Raw genomic sequence first — 23,222 nt, forward strand, 5'->3', positions numbered from 1 at the left:
TTATAATTGGGTTCCATCCTGCCTTAACTTCATGTTCTATGTGCCCCATTATCTGCCTATGCCTCCCCATTTTCTATTTCTTACCCTTCTGTACATATCATGAACTTTCAGCTTTCTGTCTGCCTTTGACTGCATTCTCCTTAAATTTGGGAGGAACATTCTTAATCTGTCGCGACTGATGTATTCTTTAAGGCTCACCAAATCAGACTTCATCCTTCTCCTTTCTCCCACAGTGTTATTGGTATCTCTGTGACTCAACTTAATGCTTTCTGCCTTAAAAAAGTTTACTGAGTTGTTTTCTTGCCTCTGCCACTATCATATTCTAAGCTTATTTTAGCAATCTCTGTGTTTTCTGTAGTGCCTCAGTAGGTTGCAAATTTGCAAGTGTTCAGGGAATAAATGCTGAATTGGATAAAATAATTAGTTTTATTAGCCCCTGCCCATTTAACTGCAGTCTCATTTATTAGTCCAGGGCTTATTTCTAAATGTCTTCCCATTTTAGCTTTTGGGTCACTCAGCAAGGATCAGTACATAGCACAGTGTTGGCATTAGATGAATGCTTTGAATTCAGCATCTGAATTGTTCGATTCTTAGGTTGACTCTTGTGTTTGCTAGGAAATCACGTAATAAAGAGATGTCTCTCCTTCAGGCATTGGTCATCTGCATGTGTGGAAAAGCATTTGTGCAGATACTTTTTAGATGAAGGGAGAGGACTTTGAGTTCATGCAGGAAAGCTTGGGAAAGAGTTTTGAAGCATATATGCATCGAGCACTGAGGAACCACAGTATGGTATTAGGGAATGGGTCATGGGGTAAAGATGCAACTGAGGAAGGTGGGCACTGCCTGTTGTGTCTAGTTCTCTGAGCATTGAGACCTGCTCTAAGGGAGGGAAGCCATACTGTATTGCTCTCTGTCGAAATACTTTGCAGTGAAATATGCTGTACATCTCCATGCTGTGTTAAGAGATGGAAGGATACTCACAAAGAATGGTTTATGCATCCCTGCTTTTTCTTTATAGATTTCCATACTCTTTGACATCATGCTGGATGGGGACCTCAAAAGAAACATCTCAAGAGGTTATTTTTTGACTGCTCCATTAGACTCCTAATTTAGTGTTCTTCTTATATGGGCCACTGACCTGTTGGGTATCTGATACAAGTTATGGACCATGCCTTAATTAAATGCATATTTATGGATATTCTAAAATTTTCATGTAATTTTTATTGACCCTCCCAAAGTTTTAATGATGTAACTCTTTGTTTGCATTTCATGCCTGCCAACTAAGTTTTTCCTTATTGCTTAGCAAATCACCATATACTCAGTAGCTCAAACAACATAAAGGTATTATCTCAGTGTTCATGGGCATGGGTTAGCTGGTCTTGTGCTCACCGTCTCACCAGCTGGAAATCAAGGTGTTAGCTGGAGCTATGATCTTATCTGAAGTCCTCTTCCAAGCTCCTTCAGGTTGTTGGCAGAATTCATTTCCTTGCAGCTCTGGGAAAGGGATCCTTATTTTTTTGCTGGCTATTACCTGGGAGTTATCTCAGTCAGTAAGAACCTGTCTTTAGGTCATAGTGACATGGCCCTTTCACAACATGGCACAACAGGACAAGCAGTCCATCTGCTGGGACAGAGTGTCATATATTATGCAACTCAACAGAGTGACATCCCATCATATTTCCAGGTCCCATTCACACACAAGGGGAGAGAATCATAGAGGGTATGTAGACAGGTGTTGGGGATCTTGGGGCCATCTTAGAATTCTGCCTACTACATCAAATGTCCATTTTGTTAGTTTTCTAGTTTAGGTATAATGACACATTGATAAGTTGAGGTAAGTTGTGAGATGTCACAAATGATATGCTATCAACAAAGTTTTGGAATTTACTGTTTTCTTCTAATAAAAGAAGATACTTAATTTCCCTGAAATGCTTAATTCCCCTTCATTGGATCTCATGGGTGGAGTTACTTTGGTTTTTGTGGCTGAATAATGGTCATCAAGAAATCCTTGTCCTTTCTTGAAACCTGTAGGTATTACCTTATTTGGCAAAAGGGATTTTGCAGATGTGTAGGGATCTTGAGATGGAGGTATCTTCCTGGATTATTTGGGTGATTAAATGTAATCACCAGTGCTCTTACAAGAAAGAGGCAAAGAGAAGTCTGACTACAGAAGGGGGTGATGTGACAATGGAAACACCAGGACAGGAGCAAAAGAATGCAGGCAACCCCACCGAGCTAGAAAGATGAGGAAGCGGTTCTCCTCCACGGCCTTGGAAGGAAACAGACTGCTGACCCTTTTGCTTTGTACAATGAAACTGATTTTGGCTTCCAGAACTGTAAGAGAATAAATTCCTGTTGTTCTAAGGCACTAAATTGGTATTAGTTTGTTATAACAGCCCTACAAATTTAGTACACCTCCTAATAATAACTGCACATAATTCTGGACATACCATCGAAAATCCTTATTCCATATCTATGATGTATAAATTTTTAAAAATAATGCCTTGAGACTTTGGGGATAAATGTGGAAAAGGTAGAACTAGATGAAGAACATCTCTGAGAATCCATTGTGATTAGGGTAAAAGATTAATATCATACTATTATAGGGAGGTATTTGAATAAGCGTTCAAAGTAAACAATGAAAACAAGAGTCAAAAGAAATAATAAAAGAAGGAAGGGATTAAAAAGGGGGGAAATGATGGAAGAAATCAAATGAAGGAAAGCTAAAAGGAAAAAAAAAAAAATGAAGGAAACCAGAGATACAATTCAGCTGTGCAGACTTGCTATGTAAACAACTTGTGACAAGTGGCTTCTGTTTGGGAGGATTGATGACTCCCGGCTGGACCTCTTGGAGCCAGAGACTTGGCCAGAGGTCGACACCATGACAGAGCTGTTTCTCCTCTACAGCCTAGCAAAGATGTCACATGAGCAGCTTGCCGCAGCCTCTCATGGCTTCAACTGCTGTGTCTGGGACTTCAGATCCAAGAATCTCCACCTTCTCTATAAAACAGTTTTATGGAGGAAAAGATACAGTGCATATTTTAATTTCACCAAACCTACATGTTTTACAAAATACCCATGATAGAGTCCTTTCTAAAGTAAAACTATGAACCCTGATACTGCAATATAAAAAGCTCACCAATGGATTATTTTTATTATTATTATTATTTTATGTTTTCTATTTTTATTTTTTTACAAAAATGAACAAGTGCAGTGTGAAGGGCAACGTTGCCCCTTGGACAGAATGCAGAGGGAGGGTATGTGCAGTGTGTGTGGAACCTTAACCATCTCAGAAAATTTCCTTAGGAACTCAGGTGCTACTTTATGGAACACTTCAGAGCAAACCCACTCCCCATTTCCAGTGACCTCAGGCACTTTTTTAAAGCTGAACCTATTTGCTGAAGATAGGACACCCAGGTGAAGTCCAAGTGGGTGAAGAGGGAGAGATTCTGGCCTGTCTCCTTCTGCTCCTTCCCGTGGGCACACTGCTCAGGCAGTCCCTGCATTTAATAGGCCACTTGGAGGCCTAGCAAGCTGAAGGGTTAGTGAAATTTTGGTCTATCCCCACATTTAATTGTAACTGTTGGGTTAATAGGCTGATGTTAACATTAATTAAGAATATCTTAAATAAAGCTTTAAGAGTTCATAAAAATCCAATTAAAAAATCAGAGCAAACCTCTCATTTAAAAACGATCATGTGCATAAAGCATTGCTCTGAGTGACCTCCTTGACTGCCCTAGATAAAATGCTTAGCAATGTGCCAGTTCCAGCAAAGAAGTGCCCAAGTTGTTAACTCCTGCTTTCTCTTTCATTTGTATGGCCTACTAAAACCTCCTGCCTCAGCCTTCCATATTGCTTTCATTGGGATGCACTGGGGTCCTGCTTGATCTTAGGCTAGTTTATGGGTTGTCTCTGCTTAGAAAACCACTTGAAAGCTTGTCTTCTGACTGCTTCACCAATCACTTTGGTCTTAACCAATAGTCAAATTTGTCAAACAAGTGACAAAGACTACATGAGTGTGAAAAGCACCAATTGGTTGGTGGCTGTTCATTATCCTAGACTTATATTCTCTGATATGTTCCCACAACGGCCTTCTCCTTGGGCCCGTGTAAACCTCACTTCCTTAAGTTCCAGGACCCTTTTCACTAGTGATCTGATACTGATAGAGGTTCCCACAACCCCAATCTACTTTTCTAGTGAGATGTCATTCATTGACTCAGAGGGTGACCTAGATTTTGGTTGGGTAAACCTGAGTAAATAGCTAGAATCCAGTTAATGTTAAGATTGGTAGAGACTGCAAAGCTTATGAAAAATCTTGTCATCCATCCCCTGTCCCTCCTGCCCCACCATGCAGTATTAAATTGTCTTTTATTCCAGAAATATCTAAAAAAGGTGCTGCCATTCTCATCACTTATCATAGATGGTCCTGAGCAGTCTGGATGGTGTTTGGGACAGTCCATGTTTCCTTCTGTGCCTTGGCCCTGTTTCCACTCCTCCTGTGACTTTCCTCCATTAATTTGACCTAATGATTATACCCTTAGGGTCTTTTCTCTCTCCACTGCTTAGTCTTGCTTCATGGTAGGATGCTAACAAGGCTTCTGTATCTCCTCCAAATGTTCCAAAATCTAGATCTGGTGATTTTTGCTTTGCTGCTTAACATCCTTCAGTGGTCTTGTGTAGGTTCCGGGATAAATTTCAGACTCCAAGACCTATGAGGCTTTTCACAGCTGGGCCACCTCAGCCTTTGCTCAGACCAGCCTATGCCTCTGGTCAGTTTCCTGACTGGTCATGCATTTTAGTACTCCCACCCTTGCCTTTCTCTGTCTGTGTATGTGTTATTTATGCTCTGCAGCCTTCTGTCTCACTCTTTCTCATTTTTCACAGTTGGAACCTGAACCCCTTGAGTTCAGTGCCCTTTTCCTGTGGCCCTGTTGCATCTTCTAGCAGAGCTCTAAAACAACGCACAGCATGCTGGTAGTAGGTACACTTGGCTTTTGCCCTCATTAGACATCTGGCCCATCTATTATGGGAATGATTGGAATCAATGGCAGGAACACATGCAAGTAAGTTCTGTACTTCATATCTTCACCTCATTGTGAATCGTCTTCCTAAAATTAATCCTTTACCTAAATTCTGGACTCTTATGACTATTCCACGTCTTGCTTATACTCACATTCGTTCTCTTCTCTTTCCCTTTTCCCACTCTGATTTTCATATTTTTCTCTCAGTGTCCTTTGCCTGATGCTGGTGTCCCTTCTTATTCTCTCAGTTTTAGAAATTGGGTACTTCTACCTGCTGCCCCAAATCTTACAGATTTACATTCTGACTTCTGTCCCTCTCACTTGCTGAGGCCTCTGTACTGTGACCATTAATTCAGAAAACCAGTGAAGGGAGTTGGGGGATAAGAAAAGACAAACAGACACACATAGAGAGAGAGCTGGGACCAGGTGGGACATTATTTTCTGATGGAGGAATAATGACCCTGAGCAAGCTCAGCACATTTATTTATAGGTTTATTATCAAAAAGATTTTCTGTGAGAAAGTTTCTTCAAAAACATGCAGGATTGAATGTCAAACACTAGTGGCCAATTATGATTATCAACTTGCACTCTTAATTCTCTACCTCTGGCAGCTGGTGTCTGAACTCAGGGTCAAGACTGATAGTCCCGTGCTTAGCACAGAACTGCAGTTGCATCACCATAGCAACTGGGCAGTCTTAACCTGCACCTTTGCACAGGAAGTTCCCAGCACAGGCGCAGCTCCTGCTATAGGACAGAGACCCTGATTCAAATCACTGCTCCTGACATCTTCCCCTTTTAATTTTTAAGTGCAAGTGATGGGCTATTATTTGAAGTTGTCAGATTTCTTCTTGGAAGATGTGGCATCCTATTGTTATAACACAAAAGAGTATTATTAACAAATGCATAATTCAAAAAATGTACCATATTGTATGTTTTAACATAGTCCAGGGATTAAAAACACAAATCATTATGTATTTGTTTAACAAGTTATGCAGGATCCACAAGATCATTTCTGCTCTCCTGAATATACTGGGTGCAATGATGTTAACTCCATAAGGTCTAGACTGTCACTATTTCTGTGCCAAATGCCCATTAAGTGATTTTTAACTTTTTCCCAATCCCATTGAGAAGTGTTATATCTTGCTGCTGTAACACAAAACAAATTTGTAGCTAGCATGGCAGCAAAGTTGCTGTCTGAATTTAAGAGCAGCAAGCTCAGTTTCTATATTTATGTTCCAGGGCATTTAATTTAGTTTCTATCTTGTCATTAATATATACCTGATTCTATAGGGCTTTGGAAGTATTCTGAGCCAAATCATTAAGAAAATGAGCATTTTTAATGTTTTTGGATAGATGACAAGGTAAAGACAAAAACAGATATCAAAGTAACTATTCCAAATGTGATGAGGCCAAGAAGAGCACACCAGTGTCTCTTCAGTTGGATATAATTTTTTTGTAAGACTTGAACTCCATCAGAAGAATACCAGGGCTCTAAAATGTTAACTGGGATTAAAACAAAGGAGTGTTGGAGTAACATAAGTACTTCCTGTCCTCTATTATACCTAGTAATGCAATTAGTCACATTGCAACTTTGATAAGTTACATTGTACTTTTTTCCAGTTCTATTTACTTTTATATTCCCAGAGATTAAAACACAAGGAGATTGAGCACAGGCCTGTAGGCCACAGCAAGGAGCCACTTTACAGCTCTTGTCCACAAGATCAGTTAGGGAGCTGCCAGTATAATTGATGAAACCTAAGGCAGCTATTAAACTCCACAGATCTCTCTGTATGCCACCATCACTGAAGGTCAGAATATTACCAAGAAATCCTTCAGGAGTCATAAATTTTTGATGTGAGTACCTTTTATCAAATCTATGAGACCAGTCCAGAATATATCCCCTACTGCCAGAGACACTATGTCACACTGGCATGATATCAGCACACTCCACCCAATTAGGAAAGGCACCCAATTATATTATAGTGTGATTAGGGTAGTAAGGTATTGGCGGATGTTCTGTGGTCTTACCACACATCCTTCATGGGTTAGGGAAAGGGTTCCTGTTGGAGGGATGGGCTGGCTGTGAACTAATCTCTAACAAATTTATTTAATAGAAAAAAAAAAAAAAAAAAAAAAAAACAACCGGAGACAATTATCTTTTGAATAAGGGGGCGTGATAGGTTGAGTTATTCATAAGGGTCTGGCTCTAACAAAACTGGAGGGGGCTGTACTATAGCAGTAGAGATCAAAGGGGGACCAGGAGGAGATTCTTCCATGAGAAACAGTATGGGGTGGATTTAAGCAAGCCATTTTGCTCTAGCAGGTCATCCCAGCAGGGTCTGCAAATTCTGGTAGTGAACCACTGCACAGAAACCACATAATCCAGGCAATCTGGAACAATCTGTCTTGATTGTCAGTTCCTGAGAGCCAAATTTCCATGTCTGATAGCTTGACCAAGCCTGGTTTTATTTGCTGGCCTTAGATGGTGCCCTGCACTGTGGGAAACACAGTTATGTCCCTGGGGAGTCCCATTTTTGTAATTGGACATACATTTTTAAATCCCAGAGGCCAGTGATATTGTCTCCCCTGGCTGCCCCCCTCACCCCATATACTGTCTTTTTTTCTTGGGCCACTTTTAAACAGCCAGTATTTTCAATGTGGGACCAACATATAGGTAGACTCCCACTATATCCAGTATGATTAAATCAAATTGTACGAATAGGGGTAATATGTTTATCTGAAAAACCTCCCATCATGTGTGTATTATTAGTAAATACTGCAATGAATTCTCCAGTCCACACAGCTGGGTTGACTAAAGGTGAATCTGGGAAATAACTCCAATAAGTTTCCCCATGAACTCTACTTACCTGACAGCTCAATAAAACCAGTATAGTCACAAACATGGTGGCTGGAGATTTAGTACCTCCCTGCTGTTTGACCATCTGCTCAACCTGATGTGTCAGGTTCTTCAATTGTCTGTACTGTGGCTTGAGATCCTCCATGGTGATGACAAGCAACACACTCAGGTACCCTGATAGGATGAGCTGCACCTTCTGGAAAGATATAAGCATGACCTCTACCTACATTATCACCGGATCTGGTCCATTCCATTGTCCTACTGCAGTGGGAGCGATGTGTTGCTCAGCAGCAGTGTAACCTTCAGCAGTATAATTCAAAACAAATTTAAAACAAAAAGAGAATTATTCATTCAATTTTGTGGGAATTCTATCTCCCCTCCCTTTTTTTTTAGTAATTGTAACTTAAGGAACAAGTGAGTCCACTCTACAATGACTTGACCTTGGGGATACCTGTTCAGTGATCAATAAAATGAGACTGATCAGAAAAATATATTAATTTAGGCACACAAGATCAAATGTGAATTTAAATAAAACCATGAGCTCAAAAATATATATATTTTTTAAAACAAGAGTTCTAGGGAAAAAAAATACATGGCTGTAATACTTTTAGTAAAAGGGCTTGTAGACCATCTTTATCAGATCAGAATGCACTTTTAGCTTAGTCTTGAGTCAGTTCAGATATTTAAAGAATGTGTGAGGCTGTGAAGTCCTTAGGAAAAGGTTTTTAAGAAACAGAAAACTTGCACATTTGGGATCTTTCCATTTTCCCTCCCTGTGTGGTAGCATGAGGGAGGAAGTTGTTAAGAAAACAGTGTGGTAGACTGACAGCAGAAAAGATAGCCTTCCAAGCCATAAGCAGCTTGAAAGTGACACTTTTTTTCCTTTTGTCTTAACTGATTCTCTATAAGTCTTCTAAATCTTTCAGGCTCTGTAGGCCTTTGCAATTTACATTTTTAATGCAAGCCCAGGAGAGAGAGAAATGTAGCAGGAACTGAGAAGTAAGGAAAGCTGCCGTTTTGAGTTTGAGAGGCAAAACCTCATGCATGGAACATTTTAACCATTTTCTCTTTTGTAAAATTATTCTCTTAAAGTGTGATGCTATAGCCTGTTTTCCCTGGTAATCCCTTTTTTTCTTTTTTATTCTTTGATTTAAGCATTACTTTAAGTAGGGCGCCAATTGCCCTTGTCTCTACATTTACCACTCCCTCTTTAGGGAACCATGGCAAATTTCTTTTTTTAAATTTTTTTATTTTTTCAAACTGCATTTTGATTCATTGTACACAATTGGGGTACATCTTTTCATTTCTATGGTTGTGCATGATGTAGATTTCAATAACAAATTCTAAAAACTGTGCCAACTGTGCCTTCCTTGATTTAAGCATAATCTTAAGCACAGCAACATAGAGATTCCTTGCTTTAGATCCTGTATGTCCCATATTTTACACCCAGCTATACTACCCTCCTTACCGTTGTCTGACACATCCCCAGGAGTGTTCTCTGATCTAATCATTGAAGTTCCCCTGTATCTGGTCCCTGTTCAGGTGCCAACTGCCACAGCCTCTATGCTACAGCCATTACTTCAGAAAACCAGTGAAGGAGATGGGAGATTAGAAAAGACAAAGACATAGAGAAAAAACTGGGACCACGTGGGACATTATTCTCTGATGGAGGAAAAATGACCCAAAGCTAGCTCAGCAACTTTATTATATAGGTTTTTATCATCAAAAAGATTTTCTGTATGCAATCTACTTTCATGTATAACTAATTAGAATAAATTTAAAAAATTTAAAAACAGAAAGTTTTTTCAAAGCATGCAGTGTTGTAGGTCAAAGACTAGCAGCCAATTATAATTATCAACTTTCGCTCATAATTCTCTACCCCTGAAAGCTGGCGTCTGAACTCAGGGTCAGAGTTCTGTGCCTAGTACAGAACTTCCATTGTATCATGATAGCAACTGGGTAGTCTTTCCACAGGAAGTTCCCAATACAGGCACAGCTCCTGCTGTAGGACAATCAGAGACCATGATTCAAATCAATGCTCCTGATATCCACCTTCCTCAAAATCTCAATGCTTTATTTCTTGATATACGTATGGCATCACTGAATAAGACTCACAAAGTTCTGATTCATTAATTTTGTTTTACTGTATATTTTTCTCTTATTCAGAATCTAATTTTGGTTCCTAATTACATCAATATACTCACTCTTAAAAAATCCTGTGATGCACTTAGTTTCAAAGTTCCTACTAACATTCAACTAGTGAAGGTTGAGATTTCCTGCAGTTATTTTGTCCTTGAAGAAGATGTATAAGTACTGTGTGCAAAATTTACTTGAAATTATTAGTTTCTCTGTGTGGTTATGGTATTTATTTGAGACACAATTGTATTCACTTGTTTCTATTTTGTTCAATTATAGGCCTACTTTCACACTTTTATTTGTAACAAATGTTATTTGTTAAATATGTTAAACATTAACCTTGTTCAAACTTGAGTAAAATATGAAGAGGGATAATTGGAAAAGCCCAGACCTGTTCTTGTCACACCATTCCCTCCACTCCTCAAAGGGATCCGTTTTCATAAGTTTTTGACTGTACTTGTGGTGTCCCTTTTGCAAACATAATCAAATAATGTGTATCCATTCTTATTTCCTATTCTTTCTTATACAAAAAGTAGCACACTCCATATATTCTTCTGCACTTGGCCTTTTCCATTAACAATATACACAGGGAAAAAAAAAACTTCCCATATCTTCTCAGAGAAATTTCTGTCTTTCCTTTTTGTGATTCTCAGCACTCCACTGTTGGACATGGTTATTCAGCTGTTCCCCTAATGGTGGGCATTCACTTCTTTCCAAACTTTATAGATAATGCTACAATGAATGACTGTTTCATGTGTTGTTTCATATTTGTGGAAGTGTATCTTCTGGATGGATGCATAGATGTGGGATTCCTACCATTTGACCTAACTATCACACTCCTCATCCTATACCCAAAGGACTTAAAATCAGCATACTTCAGTGACACAGCTATATCAATATTTATAGCAGCTCAACTCACAATAGCTGAACTATGGAACCAATCTAGGCACCCTTCATCAGATGAATGGATAAAGAAAATGTGGCACAAATATATATGTGTGTGTATATATATATGAACTTTGAAACTAAGTACAAATATATGTGTATATATATGTGTATATATATATATATAATTTAATATTACTCAGCTTTAAATAAGAATGAAATTATGGTATTTGCTGGTAAATGCATGGAGCTAGAGAATATCATGCTAAGAGAAATAAGCCAATCCCAGAGAACCAAAGACCAAATGTTTTCTCTCATATGTGGATGCTAATTCACAATAAGGTGGGGGACTAGGGAAGAGTAGAAGTACTTTGGATTAGGAAGAGGGGGTAAGGAGGTAGGAAGGATAGTAGAACGAATTGGACATTATAACCCTATGTGCATATATGATTACACGACTGGTGTAATTCTACATCATGTACAACCAGAATGAGAAATGATACTCCATTTATGTATGATGTGTCAAAATGCATTCTACTGTCATGTATAACATGACATTAGAACAACAACAACAAAAGAAGTGGGATTTCTAGGTCAAGGATAAATGCATATGTAAATTTGTTAGATCTCTGGTTTGGGTTACCCAAAGAGCTAGGAGCAATATGTGCTATACACAGCAGACAAGGACAATCCAAGCACTGTGAATAGAATCAGCAGAGCAGATTCTCACTCCCAGAACAAAGGCAAGGTCAGAAATGGAGACTAAACCAACAGGGTTGATGGTCCTAAGCAGGTGGCTTCTGGAGTGGTAGTTCCCCAAGAGCCCCCGAGGAAAAAAGAACCTTAAACAATGACCTGGAACAGCGGGTATTGTCGTCTTTGAGTACATCATATTTTTAAAAGGTACAAGTTTTGGGATGATTGTTCAACATTGGTTCTCAAGCTCTGAGACCAATCTTGTTAAAGGTCTAACATTCAAGTACTGTTTCCTTTGTAAAACATATCTTTAACTTTTTTTTTTTCCATGCTGGGATTTGAACCTAGGACCTTGTGCTTGACAGGCAAGCACTCTACGAACTGAGCTATATCCCCAGCCCATCTTTAACTTTTTTTTTTAATGAGAAATTTCCTAAGTGAAATTCTAGAAGTACTCTGGTTGAGAGCCTGATGATGTGTCTTTGATGTGAGCTGATGTCAGATTTCGTGCTAAGTGCACCATTTGTCTGACTTGTAATGGGTATATGATGTTAAACGAGTATGTCACAAATCTTTAAAAATGAGAGATTTCTTTTACAAAGTTTTAAGATACATTTTCTTAGTCACATTAGTCACATGAACACTAAAATATAATTTTATAATGAAATTACTTCAAACATTCTTGACATTATAGGAAAAGTAACTCTATTCTGTTTAGCTTCTGAAAATATTTACTGGCATGGCCGCATTATATTGTGGCTGATGAACTTTGCTAGCTGCACTAATGTGGAGGTTGTCTGGAGGTGTTCTGGCTAGAGTTGATTGACTTTATTCAGTCACAACTTGCGGAGACATTGGATTCTTAGGACATTTCAGGGAACTATTGGGGCCATGATAAACAGACTGCTTGCAATCAGAACTATCTCAAAACCTCCTTTGAAGGGAAATAGCTTCTTTAGGGTTACCTGGTGCTCATTTCTTTAACTAATTCACATGATAACTTGCTTTACAAATGGAGCCAGTTACAAGGTATTCCAAGATGCCCAGCACAATAATAATCAAGAATGGAACTTGTGCTCCATTTTCAGGTGTAGCATTAGTATTGGAAAGCTGTAAAACCTAGAATGTAAATATGAAAGAGCAGAGTCAGTCAGGGTCTTCATGACTCACAGTGATATCATTGTGTAATCCCCATCAGTGCATCAATTCTTAAGTCAGCTTCTTATTCATACTAGAGTAGGCTTATGTTATAAACTCTGTGTGTGTGTGTGTGCTGGGATCAAACCCAGGGCCTTGATATTGCTAGGAAAATTCTCTACCACTGGGCTACACCTCCAGCCCTGGTCTCTTTCTTTTTAAATTGCCCTTTCTTAGCTGACAAGAGGAGATATAGTCAATGACTGAAAAATGCTTATAAACTAAGTCATTTTTTTCAACAAACATTCTAAAATTATGGCTAACAGAGGAAGGAGAATTTGGAGGAGAAAGTGCAAAATTGGGAATGCTTGCCTTGTCCCTGTGTGTGATACAAAGAGACCATTAACTCTTTTTAGTTTCTTCCCTGGACCCTGGAAGCAGCCGTCCTTGCTTCTGTTCTCCTTTGCAGGAGACATGGAGAATGCACTCAGGGCAGAGGAGGAGCTTGCCTGTTTTGTCCAGTGGTGCCAGTGGTGGAGAAGCAGTTTCTTGGCCTGAAGCTCATCAGCCTAGACCCTGCCTGGACCAGCACTTGAGGATTTTATTTAAAATCTTATCTCTATCCCTTGCATTGTATATCTTCTCATTCCCCGATGAAAACATGTATTTGTCCTATTGTTCATTCCTTACTCTATCCTTTCTTCGGCTTTTTGGGTTGACTTTTTTCCTTTTCCCTTTTTTTTTTTAACTCTAGTGTCATTTTCAGTGGAGTATCACTTGAAGTCTAAGAGCCAAGAAATCCATAAAAGTGCCACTTGAAATCTAAGATTTAAGGGGTTAATAAAAGTGGTCATTTCTGAAATTAGCAAAATAACAACAGCTCTTTTGGAGGAATTTAAGGCTTTTTATTATGGCAAAAAACATATATTATGTATTTTCCATCAAAATCATTTTTAAGTGTTGTTCAACACCAGGGCTGTGAAATCCCCAGCAAAGTGTTTATTGATCCCAAAGAAAGCACTTGGAGACTCTGGAGAAAGTTTGGACATTTTCTTGCTCACATTTTCCTCAGCAGTGGCAGGCAGGGACAATGTGGAGGCTGCACTGCACCTTCAATCAGGGGAAATATACACAGGATAGTCTGTGTGCCTACTGTGCAAGTGGATTCCTTTGCATCACAATTGAGGTCGCTCTGCTTTGATCGCCACCTGAAGATTGGAGATGGGGGAAGTGGCCAGTTTCCCTTCTCCTTACCCATGACGGCACATTCTTTCAAGTCCTTGTCCCATCCCCAGAAACAATAAGGCTTCCTAGGCACTGACAGGTGGTAAGTCCCCCAAAGCGTATAGTTCATTAGTGTTAATTATATTCATTTTGTTGTGCAACCAATCTCCAGTACTTTTTCATCTTCCAATACTGAAACTATACCCATTAACTGACAACTCCTCTTCCCTCCCTTTCCCCAGCCCCTGGCAACCACCTATCTACTTGTGTCAATGAATTTGACTACTTTAAATGCTTCATATAAATGGAATCATACAGTATTTGTTTTTTCGACTGCCTTGTTTCACTTGGCATAGTGTCCTCAAGCTTTACCAATATGGTAGTACGTGACAAGAATTTCATCCTTTTAAAGGCAGATGCATAGTCCATTGTACATATACATTACATATTCTTTATCCATTAATATTCCAATGAACAGTTAGGTGGCTTGCACTTTTGGCTACTGTGAATAAAGGTGCATTGAACATGAATGGGTGTGTCAATGTCTCTTTGAGATTCTTTTTTCCTTTTTTTTGGACATATTCCCAGAAGTAGAACTACTGGATTATATTGTAGTTCTATTTTTAATCATTTGAGGAATCCCCATGTTGTTTTCCATAGAAGCTTGAACCATTTTACATTCCTGCCAACAGTGTACTAGGATTCCAATTTTTCCATATCCTCATTTCGTTATTTTTTTCTCATTAAATTGACAAATAATATTTGTACTTATTTATGGGGTACAGTATTATAGTTTGATACATGTATGTAACATATAATGATAAAATCAGGATAATTAGAATTTTAGCTCCTCAAATATTTTCATATCTATTTGGGAACCCTTATTATTTTTATAGTAGTTATTCTAATGAATGTTAGTGTAACAGGTATTTTTTTAGTTCCTACCACATGTCAAGTGTAAAGTGGTAGAGAAGAAGTGCAAATTATATTCTTTAAAGGTGCTTATTTAAATATGTCTAAGTTATTTTTCCGGTGGTCTTGATAATTTTAAGCTGATGCACATGTTTACTTTTGGTAACTGATACTATTTTAAAAATATGATATGGTGTAATATAGCACAGCTTATTAGGGTTAAGAGTAGAGTCTGTGTTTGGGCTACAGGGAAAAGCCAACAGGCCCACCTGAGATTCCCCTATGACTTTGTGTTAGCAAGATGTTTTAACTGTCTGAATTGATAGGTGTGGACTAGTGCTTTGCAAGTGCATTACTCAATGAGTTTTCAGATTGTTTGGCAAAATTTTAGCTCTTGTATTAGGATGACTTCTAGATTCCTACAGTCAGCGTGCTAGACTTGACTTTGGGCTTTGGCTAAGACTCAGGTCTCAGATGGAAAATAGGACTCAGTGCTTTTGCCTGGAATGTGGTGTTGAGGATGATTCTGAGGTCTTGTATTGGGCTCAGAAGGAAAACTGACTGTGATAGACATTCAGTGTTTGCTGGAGGTGAGAGAGGGTGAGTCTTAGTAGATGTGCTTTATGTGCTTCCTGTGTCATTGGGGGACTTCTCAAACAAGAAACCATTGCCTTCATGACTCTTTTTCCAGTTTCTTACAATATAATGGTTGAGCAACCTCATTCTTCTTTTTCTTTTCTTGACCATCAGGAAACACTAGACCGGAAGAATGAGAACAGCATAAAATAAAGAAATATGTATGTCCTTTCTTTTCAGATACATCAGAGGATTATTATTGCCTAGAGGTCTGAATCTGATTACATGGCCTTATGATACCCTTGGACCACAACACCAAAAAGAGACAGTTCAGGGGCAGAGAGAAGCAGTCAAGGGTACAATTACAATCAAAACTTTAATTAAAGGACAAAGCTAGAAATCTTTTTTGGGTCTTGGTCTTCAGTCGCTGTGACATTTTAGAACCAAAACATATCTGAGACAAAAGAGATGACTGGAAGTAGCACTGAATCTTTTATGTGCTAAAATACATGCAAAAGAAAAAAAAAAAAAAAAAGAAGTGCTACTCTAAGTCTGTGTTCTGAGAAAATCATTTTGGTGTGCGAAATTGCAGTTGCCATGACAACCAGGGGCTGCAGCCCACTGACTCGTGCTCATAAGGAAAATAAGACTTGATGTTGGATGAGAACCAAGCATTGCCTTAAAGAAAAAGTCTGAGACTAGGATGCATTCATTTAAGTGCCAAGCCCTCATCTTATGTCTCAGAGGAAAGAGGTTCTCTAATACCCCATGTTCATCTTCCTTTTGGGGTATGTCATTCAATTACCTTTAACTAGGTGAAGCATCCTTGATGGACATCAAGAAGGAAATACCAAAACAAGAACATCAGTTTAAGTGAAAAAATATTTTCAGTAGATTATTTGGGCACAACTTCAGGATAATGAACCCTATGTTGCTCTGGTATTTAATTCTTGGAAAATGATGGAATCAAGTGTTTCTGACTTAGCAGTTCTTCCTTGTTTTGGGTCTTTTTAGGCTTATGTTTTCTTCATTGATTTTATTCAAAGCAACATAACCTATGTTAGACCTTGGAAGCTCTTCTTATGTGGTGGCAGTTATTTAATTCCTTTTTTTTTTTTTTTTTTTTTTTTTTTTTGTGGTGCTGGGGATTGAACCCAGGGCCTTGTGCTTGCGAGGCGAGCACTCTACCAACTGAGCTATCTCCCCAGCCCCCGAATGCTTTTAAAGAAGAGGATAGACTAATTGAACAATGACCTCAAATTTCAAGTTTCTCTAGGTAAGTGGAGCCATTATCTGTTTAGTTGTTAAGTAAGAAACCTGAGTCATTTTTACCTGCATTACCCACAGCTAATTGACAACAAATACTCTTGATTCTGCTTTCACCAAATGCCCCAAATTGATTTAGTTCTCCCTAGTTTGAATCCAACCCTGTTAGTTCTAACAGATATTTCTGCCTGGATGACCGGGTGTTCTCCTAACTGGTCTCTTTTCTTCCACTTTTTTTTTTTAAAACCATTCATTCTCCCTACAACTGGATAATCATTCTTTCTAAATTAGACATTTTACTTTGAGTAACAGTAGATTGACAAGCAATTGTAAGAAGTAATTCAGAGGTCTTGCTGGCATTGTAGCATAACCCTGTAATCTCAGCAATTTGGGAGGCTAAGGCAGGAGGATCCCATGTTCATGGTCAGCCTAGGCAACTTAGTGAGAATCTGTCTCAAAAAACAAAATAAAACAAAACAAAACAGAAAACAAAAAACAGAGGTCCCATGTACTCTTAACCCAGTTTTCCCCAATGGTAACATCTTATAGGATTGTAGTACAGTGTTACAATCAGGAGACTGATATTGATACATCTCAAAACAACATTTCCCTCACCAAAAGATCTCTCTTTTGCCCTTTTATAAATACACCTACTTCCCTTCCACACCACCCTCTCCTTTACTCCTAGCAGCCACTAATATGTCCTTTTTTTTTTTCACAGTTTCTTACAACACTTATAGATTATGTGGCATCATCTTAGACACATTCTATCATTGGAACTTTTTCCTCTTCTAAAAAAATTCCTAATCTACATGGCTGCTCAGTGCAGGGTCTCTAATGTAAAGCATGCTCACAGAAACAGATAAGAAGAAAGGGCTCTTTTCACTGTATATGTTCTTTATTTTTGTGATTCTTGTTTTTTCAAGGATATTATATAGATGTACTCATATAATATGTATGTCTAAAACTTCTAGTGTTGGTTTGAAAAGGAGTGGTGATAATAGATGTATTAGTCAGAGTTCTCCAGAGGAACAATGTCAATAGAATGTATGTGATTATCAGAGGGGATTGGCTTATACCATCAGAGACTGCATTGTCCCCCAGTGCTATCTGAAAGCTAGAGAGCTGGAAAGACCAGTAGCTGCACAGTCCAAGAAGATGGAAGTCTTAGCAAAATAGGGATTAATGATACAACCGCAGAAGCTGAAGGCCTGGAGGCTCCCTGGAGAGTTGCCATCACAAATCCACATTCAAGGGACAAAGAATCTGGAGTCTAATGTTCATGGGCAAGGGCAGCAGCACTCTTGCTCTATAGAGTAGAGTGTGTATGCACATGAGCTTCTCCCTTCTTCCACTTTTTTCTGTTCCATCTTGGCCCCAGCCTATTGGATGATGCCACCCACATACCAGGTGGATCTTCCTCACTGAATTACCTAACCCGCATGCCAATCTTCTTGGGAAACACTCTTACAGACACACACCCAGAAGTGCATGTGTGTGTGTGTGTGTGTGTGTGTGTGTATTATGTAGGTGTCTTTCAACCCAATGAGGTTAACAACCAAGATTAACCATCACAGTGGGCATTCTTGAATTATCCCCAGTCCTGAGGAAAAGCATTTAGCCTTTCACCATTGTGTGTAAAGTTAGCAGTAGACTTTTTATACATGCTCTTTATTAAGTAGAGGAAATTCCTCTCTATTCCTAATTTTCTGAGAGTGGTAATTGTCACATGATTTTTTAGGGGCACTGGTTGATATAATCATGATTTTTCTCTTTAGTGTGTTAATATAGTATATCATTGATCAAATTTCAAGTGTTAAACCAGACTTGGGAATGGTGTATAATTATTTTTTACATATTGTATTATTTGCAAATATTTTGTTAAAGGTTTTTGTGTATTGGTCTTTAGTTTTCTTTTTATCCTTTCTTTGATTTTGATATCAGGGTAATACTGGCTTAATTAAATGAATTGGGAAATGTTCTTTCCTCTTCTATTTTCTGAACTAGTTTGTGTGCAATTGGTATTAATTCTTCTTTAAATATTTGGTAGAATTCTCTTATGACACTATCTGAACCTGGAGATTTCCTTTTGGGGAAGAGTTTAAAGTATAAATTAAATTTATTAAATAGTAATAAGATTGTTCAAATTGTTTTATATTAAGTGAGCTTCAGGCTTGTGTTTTTTGAGTTGGTCTGCTTCATCTGAGTTGTCAGGTTTATGTGCATAGCATTATTTTCTTATTATGTTTTGATGTCTGCAGGCTCTGTATTTATATCCCACTTCATTTGTGACATTGGTAACTGTGTCTTTGTCAATATTGCTAGAGGTTTATTAATGTTATTGATCTCTTCAAAAGACCAACTTTCACTTCATTGATTTTCCCTAGTGTGTTTCTGACTTAAATTTCATTAATTTCTACTCTTATCTTTACTGGTTCCTTTTTCTGCCTGTTTTGGGTTTATTTTTCTCTTGTTTCCCTGGGTTTTTGAGTTGGGATCTTTGTTTATTGATACTAGACTTTTCCTCTTTCCTAATGTAAGCATTGAGTATTGTGCATTTTTCTCTGTCAGCACCTCTCCAGTTGTATCTAATAAATTTTGGTATGTTGTATCTTCATTTTCATTCAGTTCAGTATATTCTTTTGATTTATCTCTTTAGCCCATGGATTATTTAGAAACGTGCTATTTGGAGATTAAAAGTATTTGGTGATCTTTCTTCTGATTTGTGGTTTGATTTCATTGTGGTCAAAGACTACACTCTGTATGATATCAGTTTTTAAAAATTTATTAGTGCTGTTTTGCGGTCATGGTGTAGTTTATATTGATCCATTTTGTGGGCACTTGAAAAAAATGTGCTGTTGCTTGGTGGAGTTCGTGCCACATCCTTTTGGTTGATGGTATTGAATTCTTCTATTCCTTTGCAGATTTTCTACCTAGCTGTTCTCTCAGTTGCTGAAAGAGAGGTGTTGAAGTCTCCAACTAACTGCGGACTTGTCTATTTTTGTTTTCAAGTCAGTCAGTTTTTGATTTATGTATTTCATTGTATAACATTGAGGACTGCTATGTCCTCTTGCTGGATTGAGCCTTTTATCATTATATAAAGTCCTAATCTGCCTCTGGTAGTTTTATTTCTTCCTAAAGTCCACTTTATCTAATATTAATATAACCATGCTTTTTTGATGGTGTTGCTCTGTTACATGCTATAATAATTTATCACCACCTACTAGTGCCATCATTTACCAGTGGGAAACTGTATCTACCTTTATGTGCCTTTGCTCATTCCCATTTATAGGGTAGTTTTTGTAAACACCTCCTCTGAACAAATACATTTAGAACTCTCTCAGACAGTGTTATAATTTTTTCTTCATCATCTTCAATCATCAAACCTAACTTGGAAACTCAAGGGAAGAAAAATGTATTTTCCTATTTCTCTTATTTACCTTTTTTTCTGCTATTCCAAGATTCTTCCTTTTATCACTTCCTTTTTTGTTTAAGACCTTCTTTGCAGTCATTCTTTAAGGGTAAGTTTGCTTCCCTTTCATTCTGTAATATTTTCACCTGATGTACAATTCTGATTTGACAGCTCTTTACTATCAACACATGCAAAAAATGTATGCCACTTCTTTTTGGTGTGAAAATCTCTTATCATTCTTATTGTTTCTCTCTTTTTGGTAATATGTCATTTCTCTCTTGCTTAATAGTTTCAATAATTTTTTTCTTGTCTTTGGTTTGTGGAAGTTCAATTATGCTATGTCTTGGTGTGAATTTCTTTAAGTTTATCCCGTTTTGTGTTCACTCTGCTTCTTGAATATGTATATTTAATTAAGTCTTGCCAACTCTGGGAAATTTTCAGCCTTTGTGTTTTTGAATACCTTTTCAGCCTCACCATCTTTCTTCTCTATTTCCACAATTTCAGTGACACGAGTGTTGGATCTTTTATTATAGTTCCCTAGGATCCCAAGTCTTGGTTAACTCTTCAATTAATTTTTTTCCTATGTTCAGATTGGGCAATTTCCATTCTATATTTCTATTCACTGTTTCTTTTCTCTGTCCTATTATACTATTGAACCTATTATTGAGTTTCTATTTTTATTATTTTACTTTTAAGTTCAAAATTTCCATTTTATTCTTCTGTATTTTTATTTCTTTGCTGAGATTTTTCTATAGAATTATTTGTTTCAAGAATGTTGAGGGCTAGGGTTGTGGCTCAGTGGTAGAGTGCTTGCCTAACATGTGTGAAGCACTGGGTTCAATTCTCAGCACCACATAAAATAAATGAATAAAATAAAGGTCCATCAACATCTAAAAAATTTTTTTAAAATGTTGAAATTGGAGCTGAGGATGTAACTCAGTGATAGAACACTTGCCTAACACGTGTGAAGCCCTGAGTTTAATCCCTAGTACCACAGAAGTGTCCATAATTGTTTATTGGAGCATTTTTATGATAGTTTATTTAAAACACTTGTCAAATTCTAACATCTGTCATCTTGACAATGGCATCTATCAATTTTTTAAATTCAGTTTCAGATTTTTGTAGTTCTTGGTATGATGAGTAGATTTTTGGCTGAAATCTGGACATTTTGGGAATTGTGGTATGCTACTGTGGATCTTATTTAAACCCTCTGTTTCTGCTTGTGTTTTCTGATGCCATGATGACAGAGGAGTGGTGCATCTGCTTTGTTCCTGTGGGGTAGGCTAGAGTTCTAAGCCCCCCACAGCCTCTGTTGATACCCAGAAGGGAAGCTGGGTAGTGGTGGCAATTCCAGCTCTCCACTAGGCCTCTTCTGGTCCTTTCCTGAGTGTGGGGGGTAGAAATACCACATTATTGCTCCTTATGTGACCTCCACTGCCACAGGGAGGTGTTGGCCTTGTTACCACAGGGCAGTGGTTAAAGTCCTGATTCTCTGTCTTCTCTCATACCACTCTGATGGGAGAGGTGGGGTACTCACTGCAGCCTTACTTCCAGTGCAGCTGGAAGTCTGGGTACCCCACTTGGCTTCTTTTGGCATGGGCATAGGTGGCTCCTTTATTTTCTGTGCTGTTTGGTTGGAGTAATTGCTTAAGAATTTTCTGTCTTAATTAGGCTGCTCCTTTCCTGGTCCTTTTTCAGATACAAGTCTGGGATACTTGAGGCCAAATGAAAACTCAGAGAATTCGCTGTTATATTTTTTCCTGGGTCCCAAGGTACCTAGCTAGGCTACCACCTTCTCTCTACTTTTAAGTCTCCTTATGTTTGTTTTGTTTTTAATGTCCAGAGTTTTAAACTTTACTTAATGGGGACAAGTACATCTCCATCTTCTCAGAAGCTGAAGTCCAGAGTGATCTTTTGAAAAGTAACCTAAGTCATGTCATGCTTCTGTTTGAAGCCCTGTGGTAGTGTCCCTTCCTTGAGGTGGAGGCTTCATGGCCACAGGCCATGAGCATGTACTGCTGGCTCTTCCATCCTTTGCTTCACAGCAAAGGATATATTAAACTTTTAAAAAATTAATTTCCCAACAAACATATAATGCTATTTATATCCCAGACACTGGTCTAGTCCCTGTGCTGTATAGTATAGGCACAAAGTCTCTGACTTCTGATGCTGATTTACATTGCTTTGGTTCCTGCCTCAGGGATACACACTATCCCTCCCAGTCTTCGAAGTCCCAGCTCAAGTGTCTCCTTTCTAGAGAGACCTTCCCTTCCTACCTGAAGTGGGAGTGATCCACTTGGCTGCCTATTGGAATCACCAGAGCAGTGTTAAAAGATCCCAGAGCTCAACTTCACCCAGATTATTTGGATGGAAGCCTCTGAAATGGCCCAGGCATTAACATTTTTAAAGCTTTCAAGGAGATTCCAGCACACAGGCAAGCTCAAGAGTCATTTAAGAGTAGCTCCTCCTTCTCTTTAGCACTGCATATCACTATCTGAAATTATCTTCTTCTCTTGTTAATGTGCTCATTTTCTCTGTCTTCTAGATCTTATCTAGTAGATAAAGTGAGTGTAAAGTCCTTGAGTGGGAAACTCAATTTCTTACTGCAATAATAGTTCTGCTCAAATTCTGGAGTCTGAGACTTACATGAGAGTAAGGACTCCAGTGAATTCATCTCTGTGAGCTCTTAGACCTCAGAAGTTCTGAGTTTCTACTTTTAAACCAGAACTTGTGGGCCTGGGTCAGGCTTGGAAATGGACCCTCAGTGAGTGGAGTCCTGGCCAGTTTCTCTTTTGAGAGCCTTTTGCCTGGCCAAGCCTGTCTCCCTCTACTGAGGTCCTCGTGGTGTTGCTCTCTGGTGCTGGCAACACCCATTTTCTGAGGAACTGGCCCTTGGGGTATAGTTACCTATGGTTTAGATACATATCCTCCCCACTACCAAGTCAATGTGTTAGGCTTGGTCACCAGCCTACTGCACTATTGGGAGGGGGTGGAACCTTTAAGTGGGGGGGGGCTAGTGAGGGGAAGTTAGGTCACTTGGAAGTTAGTCCTCAGAACCCGTCCCCTTCCTCACTCACTTTGCCTTCAACTGCACAGGCAA

At 38.5% G+C, this 23,222-nt stretch overlaps 1 protein-coding gene across 2 annotated transcripts in view; it reads left to right on the forward strand.

Moving 5' to 3' along the window:
* Nucleotides 1–23,222, forward strand: part of Gpr176 (G protein-coupled receptor 176) — a 122,595-nt gene that overhangs the window by 59,155 nt on the left and 40,218 nt on the right. Inside the window, exon 1 of one of the 2 annotated variants that reach the window (XM_047542467.1) lies at nt 16,622–16,720. The exons of the other annotated variant lie outside the window; for it this stretch is intronic. The gene's annotated coding sequence lies outside the window, so the exon portion shown is untranslated. Of the gene's footprint in view, nt 1–16,621; nt 16,721–23,222 lie in introns of those variants that run through there. 2 annotated transcript variants of the gene reach the window in all.

This window comes from Sciurus carolinensis, chromosome 2 (genome assembly GCF_902686445.1).
Source record: "Sciurus carolinensis chromosome 2, mSciCar1.2, whole genome shotgun sequence".
Lineage (NCBI taxonomy): Eukaryota > Metazoa > Chordata > Mammalia > Rodentia > Sciuridae > Sciurus > Sciurus carolinensis.